Source organism: Falco biarmicus, unplaced genomic scaffold (assembly GCF_023638135.1).
Source record: "Falco biarmicus isolate bFalBia1 unplaced genomic scaffold, bFalBia1.pri scaffold_27, whole genome shotgun sequence".
Lineage (NCBI taxonomy): Eukaryota > Metazoa > Chordata > Aves > Falconiformes > Falconidae > Falco > Falco biarmicus.
This window is the reverse complement of record NW_026611833.1, coordinates 855,840-873,078: the sequence shown is the minus strand read 5'-3', so window position 1 is coordinate 873,078 and position 17,239 is coordinate 855,840. Positions and strand designations below refer to the sequence as shown.

Sequence of the window (17,239 nt, the reverse complement as noted above, 5' to 3'; positions counted from 1 at the left end):
TTCCTAAGTAGCTATCCAAATCAGAACTTAATATATAAACTTTCACATTGCTCTACAGCAACAGATCAAGAATGTTAGTTGCAGTTCAAATTCCTACTTCATAAGAATTTTTCAGAAAGAGTCTGAGAGAGGAGTGGGGTTTCTGCAGTTCTACACAGATGAACAGAAGCTGCTCCAAAACTTGCTCAAGCTTCAGCATTCTATTCTCAGTGTTCCTTCACAAAACATGCCCGTAAGCTCTCATGTATCTTGTCCAGCCTTAAGAAATTAACTCGGATCGCAACTGAAGAGGACGTGTATTACTTGTGCTCGTAACAATCTCCAGGCAGGGTGTCTTCTTTTATTACAGTCCCGGGCATGCAGGCTTTTGCTACTATTCTGGTTTTGCTGCTCTCCTTAAGTGCCCAGTGAGGTTTGCTCTAGTATCAGCCATGGCAGTTAATGTTCTCTCGCTCACCTGTTGTGTTTTTAGCACCGGTTTCTGTGGGCGCAAGGGGTCCATTTTAGATCTTTGAGTCACTGCGTCATGCCGTTGTGGCTTTTCCATTGGCGAACTGCTGCTGTAATTCCCTAAGGGGCTTCCTAGGTCAGGAGGTAGCGGATGGGAGCAGGTTGCCGCCCTGGGTCAGTGGTGAGTGCTGGCATGTATCATCTGACCTAGAGCTGATGTCTGTCACCACTTTAGCTCTGGAATGACTCTGAGACCCAGGGAACTCTGGTTCCCTTAAGCTGCAACCTTGGAGCTTTTCCAAGCAGTGGATGAAATTCCTGTCACAGGCTCTAAGGCACCTTAAGGAGAAGGGGGCACAGTCTGAGTTTTCCCCCATGTAGGCGCCAGGGAGGTACAGTTCTGAGCTTAGTGCTGGCCGCTACTGGGAGACGCTTTCGAGTGATCTGAGTGCAGCTCTGGCTACCCAAAGCTGGACAGGGTTGGCAAATGCTGATGTAGAGTTTTGGTGGTAAACTTGACCAGCCTGTCTTAACGAGCAGGCATGTTCTGTGTTCGCAAGCACCGTTTGGTCCCGCCTAGGCATCCCGAAAGTTTGAAGGGCCGCGGTCACGTCTTCCCTGGGTCACACACAATGAACGGTTGCCTGTGCAGAGTTGCTTTTTAAGGAGCAGGCTGTGGTTCTATTTTCTCTGTTTGGCTTTGCATTTGGGAAATAATGTAACAGTTACAGCTCAACTGAAGGAGCACGATACCTGACGTGGCAGAGAAGGAGGTGCGTTTTACTAATTGTTTGGTGTGCGTCAGTTTGACCCCAAAATGACATCGTGTCAAAGCTTGTGGCCAGGTTCCGCTGTAGATGTTGACTTGGGGTATGAATGGCTCCAGGTGTGCTTTAGGAGAGCTCTGTTGGTGTAGGTGTGCTGAGCAACTGCTCTGCTGTGTGTGCAGCTGTTCTGGTTTGGCTTCCTGGTGCGAGCACGCAGAAGAAAACTCGCAAGTGTGGTCAGCCTTGCCGTAAAATCAGAACGCTTTCTGCTGCTGCCTGGATATCCGAGAGCCTCCTGAACGTTTCAGGCAGGCAAGAGATGTGCTCCAGTACATCTGAGAGTCCACAGCTCTGCAGTTCCCTAGAGGGGCACTCACTACAGGTAAGGCTGTAAGATGGCAGAGCTCTCTGCAAGTGACACTGACGGAGTTTCTTTGGGTATATATTTGGATACATGTGCGAGCTGAAAAGCTATTGTTTGCTTTCCTGCTCAGTAAGCACAGATCACTTGGGTGGTCATGGACACTTGTCATTTACTGAGGAAGTTTCCACCCGTTGCATGGAAAGGGAAACGGTTCAGAGGCACTGTTTAGGGTTTGGGGTTTTTTTGTTTGTTGTAAAACCTGGAGGTTTAGCATTTTGTTCTGTGGTGTCGGTTAAAGAAAAAGTATTTTGAATTCAGAAATGTAAAGTGCTGAAGCAGCTAAGTGGCAGAACCAGGCCTCGTTCCTAGTGTAGCCATAACCCAAGGCTGGTTTAAAGCCCAGCCCAGTTACGTCAGTGGGAGAACAGAGAAACAACAGATGATCGAGTTGTGTACACGGGTGCTCTCAAACTCAGGTACCTGTTCTTGGAAAAATTTGTCTACGAGAATAGTAATTGCTTGTTCAAAGACTAAGTGTGCTTGAAGGAGTGTGTGAGTTAAAGCAGGCAGAAAGAAGATCAAGATCTGAGGAGCAGCCTGGAACTGAGGAGATGAATCACCTGGGACAGTCAGGTGATGGATTTGCAGAACTGACAGGACCAAAGGAAACTCCTAAAAACTTCAGACGTTGACTAACGGTTTGAGAAGCATATCTAAGCCGTGCTGTATCCCTTTGCTCTCTGCCACTCGCTGGGGGGGCAGCCCGGCTCTGAGTTGTGACTAAAGCAAACCCAGCGGTACCCGCATCTATTTAAATGTCTCCCGGAACAACAGCAATCGCTGGGGCTTATCCGTAGGACCTCACCGCCCACTGCCCCCCCCTGCACCTTGTGCCGTGGGTTCCCCACGCTGCTGCTGCTCCCTCCTGGTGGGCCGGGGGCGCGGACAGAAAGAGCCACCCGACTGTAAAGCTGCCAGATGCAAAGGATTTAGCCGCTCGAGCCACGCGGGTGCTTTTGAGTCCGGAGGCAACGGGTAATAGTGGCTGGGCTGCGAGTGGGCAGAGGGCAGAGCGCAGGGCACCCCGCAGCCGCGGCGAGCGTTCCCGGCGGCCGGTGGCGTCAACTGGGCCGAGATCCCGCCCAGTGCTCGCCCGGCCAGTGCTCAGCACGGGGCTGGTGGGGACCTGCTGCCACTGGCGACCAAGAAGGGGGTACTGCAGCCAAGCTATCTAACAGAAGCTGCAAAGTTTATTGTAGCAATGGAGTCAATAACAACAAATGCTGAGAAAGAAAAACAGCTGAGCAGGTTTTCCTGAATTATGGTGACTGAATTTCATCCAGAAAGGAGGAAGCAAAAAAGCCATTTAGCAGGCCCTTGGTATCACCAGATACTCTTACAGAATGTGGCGTTCCCCCTTGGCTAGCACTAGCTAGGATAAATACTGGTAGCGATTGTTGGCTGTTTCTGTCGCCTAAAGTCTGCTCTGAGGACTAAGTGAGACATTCCTCCTCTGTGAATATCATTAACGGTATCTGGCTTTGCTTTGGTTGTTTCCGTGTTTTATAAAAACTGTACTTGTGTATGTGAAAAGGGAAAGACATGATGCTTACTTTTTAGTTTAATTGCCATGGCTGAAGTGGAAGAGTCCAGAAAAATGTAAGCTGGCTGAGGAAATGGGTCGACCTCAAAGCTGTGTCTATCTCCAAACAAGGGAAATCCTGTTTCTCCTGATGAGGAAGGATCATTGTTAAATAGCCATCACATTACCACATCACCAACATATAATGCCTAATGTTATGTGTTTGTATATGTAACAAAATCATACGTGCATTTATTTCTCGTTTGAGAATGCGGTCTGTGGAGGGTTTCTCTGCGCTGTAGTTCAGAGACCTGTAACTTAGGCTTAATTTAGACCTGAATACACCACCTAGAAATGAATCCAGTTTTGATGCAAAAGCAAAGGGGACAGATGTTCTACTTCTTTTAGAAGTTGTTCCAGTGGCTAACTGCCTTCACTGAGACCTCAGTTTCACTTTTTTAAAAATGTGAATGGTTTTAGTGTTAAGCAATAGGTTCTTCACATGTCTTTTGCATAAATGTCAGTTCCTGTTAAAATCAATTTATAAAATATGACACCAACTAACTTTCAGACAAACTAGAAAGACGCCGATTTGAAACTCTTACATTGTACAACCTGCTTTCCCAAGCTCAACTTTTCTGCCTCTTCTCTGTGTTACATACCGTTTTCCAAGAACTTAAGATTCTGAGAACTGAACTAAGCATAATATTGCAGCATCTGTCTCATTAATGACATGAAATCATGTCTCCATTGCTGTTCATTACTATACCATACCTAGATTCAAGGATGAAGTTACTCCCGTTTGTCATGACATCACACCAACCTCTCCACCATTACACCTAAAGCCTCCTCAGCCAGCGCTTACCACAGATACAGCTCCCACATACGAGACGTGGGCTCCACTTCATCATCCTAATGGGGGTTTGGAGTACTGCAGTAACGCACATTTCATTTGAATAGGCTTTACCTGACTGCTCAACTTGAACGTTCATCACTCTCAAACATCTCACAACTTGCTTGTAGCTGTTGCATTCGCTTCCATATAATCAGAACTACTGAATAACGCGTGACATCGAATTTACATAATTTCCTTATAAACGCTGAAGTTTCATGAACCATTTTGTAGACCTGCTAGCTGTTACTCCAATAAACCCTCATTACTACTTAGTGTTTCAAAGCGCTAGCCTTTCTCATGAGAAAAATTTAGGTACTGCGTGGACAGTACCTTGGAGGTGGGGAATAGACGTGACACTTTGCTATCCTTACCAATTACCATTCTTCTGAGAGTACTAAATTTCTCTGGGAGGAATGTATTTTCCATAAGGGAATTTTCATTCCTATTAGCTACATTCCCAGCCTTAGCTTTCAGTTTCAGACCGAACTAATCTGAACTCATTTTAAAAAAAACAGATAAAAATGCAGAGTCATCTTTAAGAACTCTACCTAGAAGTAAGCAGCTTTCATTATTTCTTTGAGTAACTTCTGCAAATCTCCATTGCCTAGAGTTCAACAGGCAGCAGCCCTTCCTCTAGACTATGAAAGGTGGGGATCGCAGATGCAGCATTGACTTAGCAAATGAAGGCATCCACATAAAATAACAAAACTGGTTTATCAAGTTATAAATAAAAAACGTAGTCCTTAACATAAGACATCAGTAGATCTGCATAGCAAACTTTGCTTTCTACCAGGAGTATGGTCTAAGCACTTCCTGAAACAGGAACAGCAGCAGCGTATTTACTTAGGACTTACCACGGAAACTGACACACTTGGAACGGGTATGGACAAACAGCTGCTGTTCTTTACTGTTCTCCTGGTAAGAAGCGGTATGAATGATTTTCTATAGTCTTACACTTAGCCAATCAAAGTTCTCCTTAATAACCTTGCCCCATGACCCAGATACTTGAGGTTTTCCTGACTAAGAACAAGGTATAAAGATAACGGGAAAACCATGACTTTAATTGGTAACCCGGTTAACATCTAAGGGTGCGTTTTGATTATGGAAGAATTACTTTAACATTATGAAGGTAGTAAGAGCACAAGCTATGAAAACTTGCAACAATTTGAGCCATCTTGCCCGCTACGGAGTAAGCAAGAACTGGGAAAATGAAAAGCAAATTTTCTCTAACAAGCTCAAGTCTTTCTGGCTGAAATTATATATTAGTAATTTACGTTAAGATAGAAATTCTAACAGAGAGCACAAGAAAAGTTGATTAGTCTTTCCTGCCTGTTAACCCCAGAGAAAAAACACCGTTAATGAATGTAAAGGAACACCTATGAAGGCACAGTTGAAACAGATGGAAGCCAGTAAGTTTTCACACAGCCATGACAGAAACCATAGTTCCCATTGTCATACCTAGCTGCTGAAGCCAAGAGCGTGGACAGAATAGGGACAGCACTCTTGGTGAAAGATCATCAATATTCCCTGATGGCAGCGAACGTTAACAAGTTTTAAAATCGATTTAAGTATCATTTTGCAGGGCTCAAAACCACCTCATTATTACTGTGGCGTGAATACCAAGCTGAGAAACAGAAAAGCTTTGAAGCACGATGCTAGGATATAGGAGGGTTTCTTACACCTCTCACAGATGCTGACCATCAACAGGCCAAACTACGTGAACCTGGAATGACAATTCTCAAGTGAAACAACTGCAATAGGTGCATCTGACTGCAATCCAATTAATTCAAGAAACAGTACCCACCCATATGAAGAAATGGGTAGTTTCTCAAAATGCTGTTTGCTGTCAAGAGTCATCCAGCCAACACCGACGCATGCACACACAACACAGTGCAAATCAGATGTACTAAGCTACCCTTTGAATTGAGGGCACCTCAGGGATTGTTTACTAATAGTTAAGACAAAGGATAATTAGAAACGGTCTATGAACAGAAAGATCCCAGTCTTGAAGGCACAGTATCTCTATCACAGACACGCCCAACCATGGGCAGGGTTGGGGGAATTCAGAAAAAAAGAAAAAGGGGAAAAAAAAAAAAAAAAAAAAAAGAGAGAGAGACACACACACACAAGTAAAAAGACTGGTAGGATTCAGCATAAAGCAAAAAGAAATCCCACTAAACCATGAACACGTAAGCCTAGTGCCGCAGAAAAGTAACTTACAAGAATATCCTTTTACACAAAACCTCAACGGGTGTAGACATTGTCTTTTCACCGATAACGTTCCTATTTCTGCCTCTTTGTCGCTGCTTTCAGTCCCTGCCAGGGGAGGGAGCCCAGGTTAAAATACATCAGTACGTAGCCCAAGGACTCCAAGTCATCTCCGTGAGATTGCTCTACAACAGTATAAAAAAGGAGTACTAGAAAAACAAAAGACTGTGCAACAAGACCGTCATAAAAAACCTTTGAAAAACAAGGGATAGCTGAGTTACTATGCCCACGATAAACAGTACAAGAAAAAGCCTATCACCCTTGCAATTATTAAAAAAAAAGGTGCTAATTCCTGAGAATTACAGTCGGACCAATTCCCACCCAATCAAGAGATAAGAGGCCAAGCACACTGCGCTGTTAAGTGCCATAAATAAGGATCATACTCTATGCTTCATTAAAGCAACATCTACTTGTGCTAAAATTAAGTGCATCGACACTTTCAAAGTTTTTATTTATTGCTTTCTCCAGCTCGCTGATTCCAAGATGCGTGTTGATGGATGCATAACAGGCGGTTCCTGTTAAGTTTTTATTTTCACGATATGGGATATGTTGGTGAGTTTGAGAGTCTCGCTACTTCTTTGCTAACCCAGAGTCTATTATGTAGACAAGATTGCCTTTCTTCCCAAGGCCCATTAAGAAGTTGTCTGGCTTCACATCTCAGTGGATGAAGTTCTCAGAGTGAACGTATTCAATTCAACTAATCTAGATAAAGAGGAAAAAAAAACCCAAACCAACCATAAATCACTCGAGAGAGACTAGGCGTACACTTTTTTCCGTATAAAAACGCTAGCAAGATTGTCTTAACGATAAAAGAGGTAATGAAACTTTTTATTGTAAAACGTAAGGGCATTAAAGAGAACATAATTCGACAGACAACACATAAACCTCTCCAGCTCTTTCCCCGTGTCTATTTTACATTTGTTTCCAAAAACTTTCTCGGGCGAATTTCTTTTGTCTTTGAGCAGTGCAACAGACGGTTTGCAAACAGCGCAAGTCTGCTTTTTAAAAATCAATTAAAACTTTGTAATCACTTTAGATGGGGCACTTTGTATTTAAGCGCAACAAAACCAATGTTGAGTCTTTTCTTTCATGATAACAGGCCTATTCACCTCTAAATTACAGAAACAACGTATTTGGTTCTGATCTCTCAAGGAATCTGAATATTCCAACACACTGCACCGTCAAGATCAGCAAAGCAGGTTCCTACCATTTGGTCAGCGAGTAATAGGACTGTCTCGAGACTAAACTTCCTGGAACAAAAACTGAAGAGATCTTCAAGACTCGGTCCAAACGGCTCCATCCGCATTCCATTGTAGTCCCCTTCAGCTCCACACCACTTAATTGTGGGAACGCACACTAGAGAAAAAGAAACAGTTTATCCAGTATAACAATTTGATTTATATACAAGTCTTCAAGGCTCCTAAGATGAATTCTAAGAGGGTCACGACTGTGACTGTTTGTACTCACAGTGAAGCTCAATATTTGATGCAACCGTCAGCCAAGAAAAAGGTGAAAAACTCACCATCGCTGAACATTTCATCATCTGTAAGCTGCCCACCCTTAGCATAAAGGACTCCAAATTTAAAATTCACAGGTCCCTGAGAAATAAAACCAAATAGTACAGGATAAACAGACAATCAAACAAAAGACCCAAAACAATGTTTCCTCTAAGGACTTTTTTATACATCTTTTGTATACGCCCTCACACGGGAATATACACTTCATGCCAGCTCTATTGCATGCTCAAGTAGCAGATACCTAATAATTTACTTTTGATCATAGATTATGAATTTTATGATAGCACTAAGTTGCTCATCTATTAATAGGATATATTATGCCGGTGCTTTAAATGATTTTCCATCTCATATTTGCACAGAAATACCACATTTTTTTACTGCAATAAGCAGTCAGTACCGAAGTTGGTATAAGTCACTAAGTAAGTGCTAGGAGTGAAAAGTTTACATTTACCTCTTGCTCTTCAAGAGCAAATAAATCCTGTAAACAAATCAATATCTTTAGCACACTGGTACTGAAGACAGCACAAAACCCCCTGGAACATACTCGTATATTTGTTTAATTTCAAAGTAGCCAGTTCAACCGATAAAGACAGCTTATTTTGTAACTGTAACCCTACTCCTCATTATTATCTGTCGCGACGGAGGGAAGACACAGTCACTCAATATGAGTGATCAGCAGACTTCGTTTATTGAACCTTACAGTCACCTTTTATGCCTTCTTATAATTAGCTCATACATATTACAGAAGTTAAGCTCATTATTGGTTAGTTGCCTAAATACCAAGCCCACCCCTAGTTTCTCTTCTGTAGTTTTCTGTTCCCACCTGCAACATTCTTTTCCCACCAAAATCTTCCTGTTACTGTGTAACAAGGACAGCCAAAGACAGTGTATTTTGCTTTACTTCAGATAAGCTGAGAGCGATGTGCATTTTTGTCCAGCCAGCTGGACTATGTCTATGCGACCCTTTTCAGCTAGTCAGTTATCCACAATTATCCTGCTACCGAAAGGAACAAACCACTAGCATTCATACCCAACGACTTATTTTTCCAGAAAAGAATAAAAAGCCACAACCAAACAAAAAAAAAAGAAGTCGCCTCCTACCTTCTGTATCTCAGGATGAAAAATTTCCCTCGGGCTCTTCCCAAATTTGTCAAGACTCACAGCACTGAAATGCAAACGAAATACTGCTTTATAGGAGAGCAAGTATACATTTCAACATTAAACTGCTAACTGGCTGTAGTTAGAACCGATTTCAAAAAGAATTGTTCAAAGAGCCTTGCTGACGTGGAATTTTTTGTGGAAGAGCCATTTATTTCCCACAATACTAACCTCTAAGACTTCCTAAACTTCTTTTGGATTTTAAAAACAGAAAGAAACCTGATCTCCGTGCAGGGTCCTAGTTAAGTGTACTGCATTTACTTGTAAAGCACAGAATTTTATTCCATCATCCTTCACTTTGGCTTTATACATAATCCTTGTGAGCATTTTAGGAAGACTCAATAACCTATTCTATTTCATAAGCTTCTCTTCTATCTCTTTTAAAATAATTCTGGCATGTCAAATGAAAAACGAGTCGTTCAGCATCAAGTTCACACCCCAAAGATCCACAAGCAAGATCAACTGCCTCAGTCAACAGAAATACCTAATTTATAGCATTTCTTCCTAACTCATGTGTCTACATGACTATTATTTTTGCCCATTTTTTCCCTAGCATGAATTTCTGGAGCTGCGCAGCATGCCACGGAGTGCCAAACGCAGTCTGTCTGAGGCACACTGAGCTGACACGGAGGTCACATCTGATGCACCTTTCCATCATTGCTTATGCTAGGTCACCATGCGGACAGGAGTTCCCATAGTTCCCTTTGAAATTAAAATGCTAGACTTAATTTACAAAAAAGCAGGTTTATCGTGTAACTGAAGTTCTTTGAGATAGTCGGTACCTAGACTCACGCTGGCTGTGAACAGGGTGAAATGGCAAAGGGCTATCAACCAGGCCCAAGGGAAGGCTCAAAGGCTGTAAAAGCTGAAGAATAGTCAGGGAAGGGATTTTAGCCCGAGCCCAAGCAGGCAAAAGGAGATGACCTTAGTCCTGCTGCCTGCAGGTGTGTGGGAAAATCACCCTGAGGGGCGGGAATTCGACCAAACTGCGTCCTAACAGAAGCGTAGCATTACAGAAAGCTTTTTTAGGGTAAAATGCAGCTATGGCCTTCAGGATGGTTGGCATGCACAGAATCCGTATCACCACAGTGCCCTAAGCAACACCTCCTGGCAGCTCAGCGCACGCGGATAGTGGTGACGGAGGATGGTGCGGAGTGGAGACACCACGGCCAGGCCGTCGCGCTCCCTGCAGGAAAGGGAACCAGGTGGCACCACACAGCCGATAAGCTGCACACCAGCTGGCACACGAAGATCCAGGAGATGTCTGTGGCTGAGCCAACCGTTATGGTGAAATTACTTTCCTCAGCTGAAATAATCCCATTGTAATACTAACGCACACCTCCACCTCAAAGCTGCCTGCCTCCAAGGTACTACTACACCTCGCTGGGCACACAACACCAGTTAGTAACAACAATATGCATGACCAAAGTCACTCAAGCTCCGCCTAGATGTGATGGAAATGGACCGGTCCTGAACTGAAACGAGTCCAAAGGGGGGGGCGGGGGGATTGTCTAAACTCCTCGGTTACCCAACTCTGATTCAGTGTTCACAAAGCTAGGTCAAGCTGACTCACTCTCTACAGTTGTTATGCAGGGACTTCTCACCAAGGTAGTCAGCCTTGGGGAGGATGAGAAACAAAGAACAGGCAGTGAAAACAATGCCAGTACCTAAGTTATGCAGAAAGAAACCTTCAAGTGAGGAAAGTTCTGGCTACGAGAGGAAACGGGATGATAAAGTGTTGCAATCCACTGACATCAACAGAAAATTAGTTGAAAATAAGACAAAGATAATTGCCTTATTCTTAGCGGGAGATCACAACCTCCAACTCAAACAGCCCCCCCAAAGGAAGGCAAAACCCCGCCTGAGGAGCATGCGTAGTTAGCAGAGAACTTCAGCAGTGCTATCTGGGGATACGTACTAATTTGTATTAGAAGCCAGAAACTTGTAACTAATCCTGTGTATGAAAATGAATATGCAATGTACTATGAAGTATAAGAAGTGGACAGATGAAGGGAGAAATTAGGGAAGACTCCATCGGAACTTCTGGGATCCGTCGATGGGCTGAACCTGTCTTCTCCCCCGTAGGGACACCTATCGGGTAAGAGCTCTGTTTTGTGCATGCTAAATAACTGACTCATGCTAGCTGTTATTAGCGATTAGAATTCAGTTGGATGTAGTTGTATGTAATTCAAAGCTTGGTTTTGCAGACAGGCCCTATCACTGGCAATCACAAACCCTAAATTGTCACCATTTCTTATTAATAAGGAGTGTTATTCCGTGAACTGTTGGTGCGAGTCCTTTGTGGGCGCTGGCAGTTGCCGGCAGCGGGTAACACATTCAAACAAAGTGGGAAGACCCGCTGAGGGGTCCCCCTAATGCTGCTAGTGTGCCACCCTGAACAAGTCAGTCGATTTGCCCTTCGATCCAGTGGGACTTTTCAGTGAAGGGTCTGACAGACTGGTCGGGAACAAGGGTCTCAGCTTTCCTGGGGCGCTAACAGACAGATCAAACACCTTGGGTTGAGAGGATTGCATACTGCTGCTCTCCACCCCCCCACCCCCCCCCCCTTCACGTGACAACGTGGCACACACCTTGGGAGAAGCAGGGAACGAGGTCTGAAAGAAGCCTGCACTTTCCTCGGTAGAGTAGTGGAGCATCAAAGGATGGAACACGCGAGGGCACATCAGCAAAGGAGTTACGAGTCTAGTTCCTCCACCCTGGGATGCCTGACCAAAAATGTATATGTGGGTGAGAGTGGAGGGAGAGGCTGCGTTAGGACGGATGCCTAGGAAGAGGTATTTCAGCACTGGTGGGCAGGCACAGAAGACCAGGTGCTCACGCAGGTACAACATGCAGTACTGACAACTGGGAACACTACTCAAGCCAGTACCGTAGGAGCTAGAAGACAACACTTAGCTCATCTTGATGAAAGAGATCTGAAGTGTTTCCCACTCACCATCTTGACACTCCAACCAAGCCACAGCTCAGGAAATCAGAATTAAGACGCAAGGCTCAATGGACCTGCTAGCCCCTCTGGCAAATTCGGTGGTCTGGGACCTCTCAGACATCTTGTACAGGTGTTGGAAAATCCAGATCTGATGGTACTGACTTCACATCCCAACGCACGCACTGTTCCCAGAACTCTCCTCTCACATCAGGACTGGCAGTGTTATCCCACGTACCAGCTGCAAGCAAGCAAGCAAGAGGCATTTGCTCATACTCTACAGTGACCAAAGGTTCTGAAGACACGCAGACTGCAAAGTCGGGACAGCATTACTGTTTGACTGCAACACTACCAGAATCGTTCCCAGTTTGTACTGAAGTACAACAGTAAGTCATAACATGTAAAAAAATGCAGAGGAGAGGTTTATGTAGCCAAGGACCACTTACTCCAACTTGTAACTGATCCATCAACTGAAATCTATGAATCAGGTATCCATTAACACACACAAAGCAAACGTAGCAAGACGCAACTTTAGGCTTAAGGGTCAAGTCAGCGGAGCCTTCCCTGGAGAGAGGGCTCGTCCCACTGTCAGCCTCCTAGGATTTAAAGATGCAACCAAAGTCAAGTTCTGCCAGACCAGCTGCTTGATTTCCAGTAGGAAAAGCCCGTTCACTCAGCAGCTTTGCTCCTGAAATGCATCGATGAGTCCTTGTCCCAATTTCAGAGGGACCGGGCAAAGACTTGCCTCGCAAAAGTACCGAGTATAATATATATGCACACACACACAGAGGAGCTTGTCTGATCTGCCAGTGTAATACATTTGTGTCCTATAAACTCTTCAAGAGTTTGTGGTGTTTAAAACGCTGTGAATTCAGCCGTCCCTTGTTCCCATGAATATCGTAGCAGGCATACGGTGATGGAAAGGCTGTGAGAGCATCCATCCAAGAATGGCAGAATAGCATCTTACCGTGTCTGTCGGCTTCTGGAGTCACACGACTGGCAGCTTTATCCAAGCATTGTTTAAACGGCTTGTGCTCTACGTCCTGCTGCTGTTTTCCTGTTACATCCGTGGCATCGACGCTCAAATCTGAAAGCAGCGAGCAAGGAAAGCGGTCTATGAACACACAAGTGTCATGGCCTGTGACAAGCCGAGGAAATGAAAAGACAGAATCTTTCAGCCAGCAGGGTAAGAACGTGCCAAACTGGGAGAGCGCGTACGGCTAGGGCCAAGTGACCGACGGAGTACAACGCAAGGTGCCGCACGCTAAATGGCCCTCCCAGGTACGGGGTTTGGTTTGGTGTCCCAGAAGGACCGTTTCCAACTTCCAAGAAAGCGTTACCCTGAAAGGTAGACGCGCTTAAGGCAAAAAGCCAAAAGCAAACCCCTCAAAGCCCAGAAGCATGTTCAGGAACACAGGAGTTAAGCCTAAAATTGGTTGAAAGCTGCCTCCTACCTCTTCCCCCGCCACCTCTCCCCCTTCAACATCAGCACATTTCCTTGTGATCCCTTTTCACAAAAAGATTGAGGCCTGTGGTATCAGCTCGGTACCGAAGCACCACGATGCGCTTGCTGGCTACATGCTCTCTTAGAAGGCTGACAGCTTCTCCGCACACAACAGCCGAGGATTCCAGCCTCCCTGGCCTTCCCACGCCCTGTGAAATGTGAGGAAGGCAAAGACCGATAACATCTCGGGGGTCAGGAGGAAGTCAAGATGCACTACATCTAGAGCCCAACGCATTACCCAAAGGAATTACCACAACTGAACAAGAGGCAGGAAAGGTCGCTAGACAGGCGGATAACATGCACGGCAGTAACACCCAGTCATACCTGAAGGACTTCCAGTCACTTCATCCCGCAATTTCTTTTTTAATTTAGTTAAAAGGTAATCAGATTCTTAACGCTCATTCTGCTTTTGTAACTTCTGGAGAAAGGCTAACATGTGGCAGTGGCATTACAGTCAGAATTCAAGTACCACAACCACGGCAAAGCTGTGCCTTGCCAAGTGACTTCCAAAGCAGGCTCTCGAGCCTGTCAACAAGACAGTCAAGTCTGGAGTCCCAAGGGAACTCTGCCCCAGCTCTGGCAGTGCGACTGAGCTCTCTGACCAAGTACACTGCCGTCCAGAAATGTAAGGGGGCTGAAACCTCAGGCTCATTTACAAACTAGAAAAATGACGCTACCTGACTGGACGCGCTGGTTCAAGCGCCCAGCAGGCCCGGCTGCGTAACCACGAGGCACCAGCAATTCCTCGCGCTTGCCCTTTGTAATACTTTGTACAGAAAGACAGCAGCCGCGGGGGCGGGGGGGAATTTCCGCCGCCGGCTTTCTTTTTCGTCGTGCCCGCTCGCAGGGGCTGAAGAGGCTCCGGAGCCGCCCCCCTGCGCCAGCGTTACCGCAGGCCCCAGGGCAGCCCCTGCGGCCCCAGCCCGCTGCCACGGCCCCGGCCGGCGGCTGGGGGAAAGACAAAGCCCCGCGCAGAGCTGCGGCGGCTGCGGCGGCTGCCCGGGCACCGGGAGGCGGCGGGGGGGCGGCAGGGCGCCGCGGGCCGACCCCCCTCCCGGGCCCCGCCGCCGCTCCTCGCCTCCTCGCTGAGGCAGCGGCGCAGCTCCGAGTGAAAAAAAGGCAGCACCGCGAGCAGCCCGCTGAGCACCGCCACTGCCGGGGAGACGAGAACCGCCGGCAGCCCCGCCGCGCCCGGGCCGTCCTCCCGCCCCAGCCCGCCCGCCGCCGGCACCAGGCGCTCCCTGCCGCGGCCGAGCGCCGGCCCGCCACGTCCCCCCCGGCCGGCCGCTGCCCGACGGGGAGGCCCCGGGCCCGCCCCGCTCACCCAGCGCGCCGCCGCACGGCCCGGCCCGAAAGCCTTCCAGGCTCCCGGGGAAGCCCCGCACCGCCGCAGCCGCGCCGGGGCGCCGCGTGGCCGGAAATTAAACCCGCCTTCCGGGGCCGGGCCGGGCCCGCCGCCGGCCACGGGCATGCCCACGGCCCCGGGGGGGGTTGCCCCTGTGGGCCCTGCCGCCCTCCCCCCCCGCTATAGCCCCTGTCTTGCCCCTCCAGCCCCCTGCCCCTCCCGGCCCCCCTCTGCCCACACCCGCACCCCCATCCCTCCCCAAAACTGTGCCTGCCCGGAGAGCCCCCCCCGCTCACTCCGTGCGCCCCCCCCCCGTGTCCCCCGCCCCCCTGCCTCCTCCGACCACCTGCCCCCCCCGCGCCCCCCTGCACCCCCGCCCCCCTGCCCCCTCAGCCTTTACAGCCCCGGTTTGCTCCCTTATAGCCCCTCCTAACCCCTATAGCCCCCATCCTGTCCCCCCCCGCCCCCTCACCACTTGCCTGCTCCAGGGGGGTGGGGCAGCCCCCCCGGGCTGTTTGCTGCTGGGGAGGCACCGGGGGGGACAGCTCGCACGCCCCCCCCCCCGCTTGGGGTGTGTGTGTCAGTGCCGCCCCCGGCCCCCTTACCGTGTCCGCCGTCCTGGGCCCCCCCTTGCCTGGGGAGGGGGCTCGACCTGGGCCCTCTGTGGACCCACCAGCAGGAACTGGGAGTACAGAGGAACGGGCTGGGGGCACAGCTGCCCTATGGCCCCCCCAGCCCCATGGCCCCCCATGGGCTCCCCCACGAGGCCCCTGTGCCTCCCATCCACCCCAGATGCCCCCCAAGCCCCCCAGAGGACCTTGTGCCCTCCAACCAGCCCCCCAGCCGCTGCCAAGGCCCCTGCATAGTCACTGCACCCCCCAGCTCACCTAAAGGACCTAAGGCCCTTCGCAGCAACACTACTGCCCCCCCAGAGCCCCCTGTACCCCCCCACCTGCCCGCCAAGTCCCTCCAGAGGCCCTTATGCCCCCCCAGGCCCTCAAATAGCCTTATGGCCCGCCCAGAGGCCCCAGAGGCCCCCAGCCGCCCTCACTAAGGCCCCTATGCCTCCCCAGACCCCCCATGGGCTCCCCAAAACCCCCAGAGGCTCCTGTGCCCCCCCCCCCGAGCCCCCTATCCCTCCCAAGCCCCCCCAGAGGCACCTGTGCCGCCCCCCGAGGCCCCTATGCCTTCCTAGGGGCAGGGAAGACTCTATGGCCCCTCCAAGCCTCCCCAGAGGCCCCTGTGCCCCCCCCTCCGGCACCAACGAGCACCACGGGCCCCCCCAGAGGAACTTGTGGCCCACAACCAGGCCCCAGGACACTTCTGTTTGTGGTTCTCACTTTGCCCTGGTAGCCATGTGAAGCACACCACAACAGTTGTGCTACCTACTTTCTGGGGTGAAATGGGGAGAAGCTGACATTTGCACTCGGCCGCAGCCAAAATGCTCCACGGCACCACCCATGCACAGCTCCACCAGAGAAGGTGCCAGGAAGGATTTCTGTTTGTGGTTCTCGCTGTGCCCTGGTAGCCATGTGAAGTTGCCTTCCTCACCTCTGTGAGGAACGCGAGCTCCCGCAGAGATAACTCACCAATGTCCAGCTGGGAGACAGGTCTTCAAACCGCGTACACCTCTTCCTCACCTTGGAATTGCTCTTGGACCGTAGCAAAGGTCCCGAGTCCTGTGACCAGGACCCCTGCCCAGGAAAACGGCACAAAGGCTGACCACAGGGAAGAGCGAAACTCTATCACGTGCCTAATGCTTTCTCAGACTAGATCTGGGCATGCTTTTGCTCCTGGTTGACCAAGAAGCTGGAATTGCTGCGATTCACAGCTCCACCGACGCTCAATAGCAGAGTCTCACCTGGGTCACCAGAAAATGATCCCGTAAAGGCGGGTCACGGTGAAAAACCCTCTCAGACCGTCGAAAAGTCACCTCCTCTGGGCCATGGCCGCTCTGACAGGGCTCTTCCCAAAGCAGCCAACTCTGTTCCTCATGCCGACCGTCAGGCACAGGGGATGCTCACCTGAGAGCAGCTCCTGGCTGCACTGTGAGAGGGGGGCGAGGCCCGGCAGGAGGCCTCCTAGCCCTGCGCACAGGATCCCTCTGAATTCAGCTGTTCCATTGCCTCAGGCAGCCAACACAGAAAATGGTGCCGCCGGGCATGCGGTGCCACGGTTTGAAACTCCAGTGCCAAGCCAGAAGGGGGGAAACTGTCAACCCGCTTGGTCCTTGATGTCAGAAAGCGCTCCCTTGCCTAGTTTCTTACCCGTTGCAACTCTCAGCTACACCACATGCTTGAGGTTTTTCTAGGCTTCTCTCAGGGAAGGAAAAGGATGCCCAACTGCATGCATGCGTGTAATCACTAGAGCGTTTTGGAGCTTAAACTGTGAAAAATCACGTTTCAAAAGAGAATCACAATGACACCCATTACCACCCAAGGTTCA

The 17,239-nt window shown here is 48.9% G+C and overlaps 1 non-coding gene and 1 pseudogene across 1 annotated transcript; one reads left to right on the top strand and one right to left on the bottom strand.

Annotated features, from left to right (window-relative positions):
• Nucleotides 1–623: 623 nt before the first annotated feature.
• LOC130143434 (small nucleolar RNA SNORD45) lies at nucleotides 624–708 on the top strand. The gene has a single exon (XR_008819739.1). It is a non-coding gene; the product is annotated as a small nucleolar RNA SNORD45 (small nucleolar RNA).
• Nucleotides 709–6,274: 5,566 nt separating this feature from the next.
• Nucleotides 6,275–14,866, bottom strand: LOC130143371 (casein kinase I-like; annotated as a pseudogene).
• Between the last annotated feature and the right edge of the window lie 2,373 nt (nucleotides 14,867–17,239).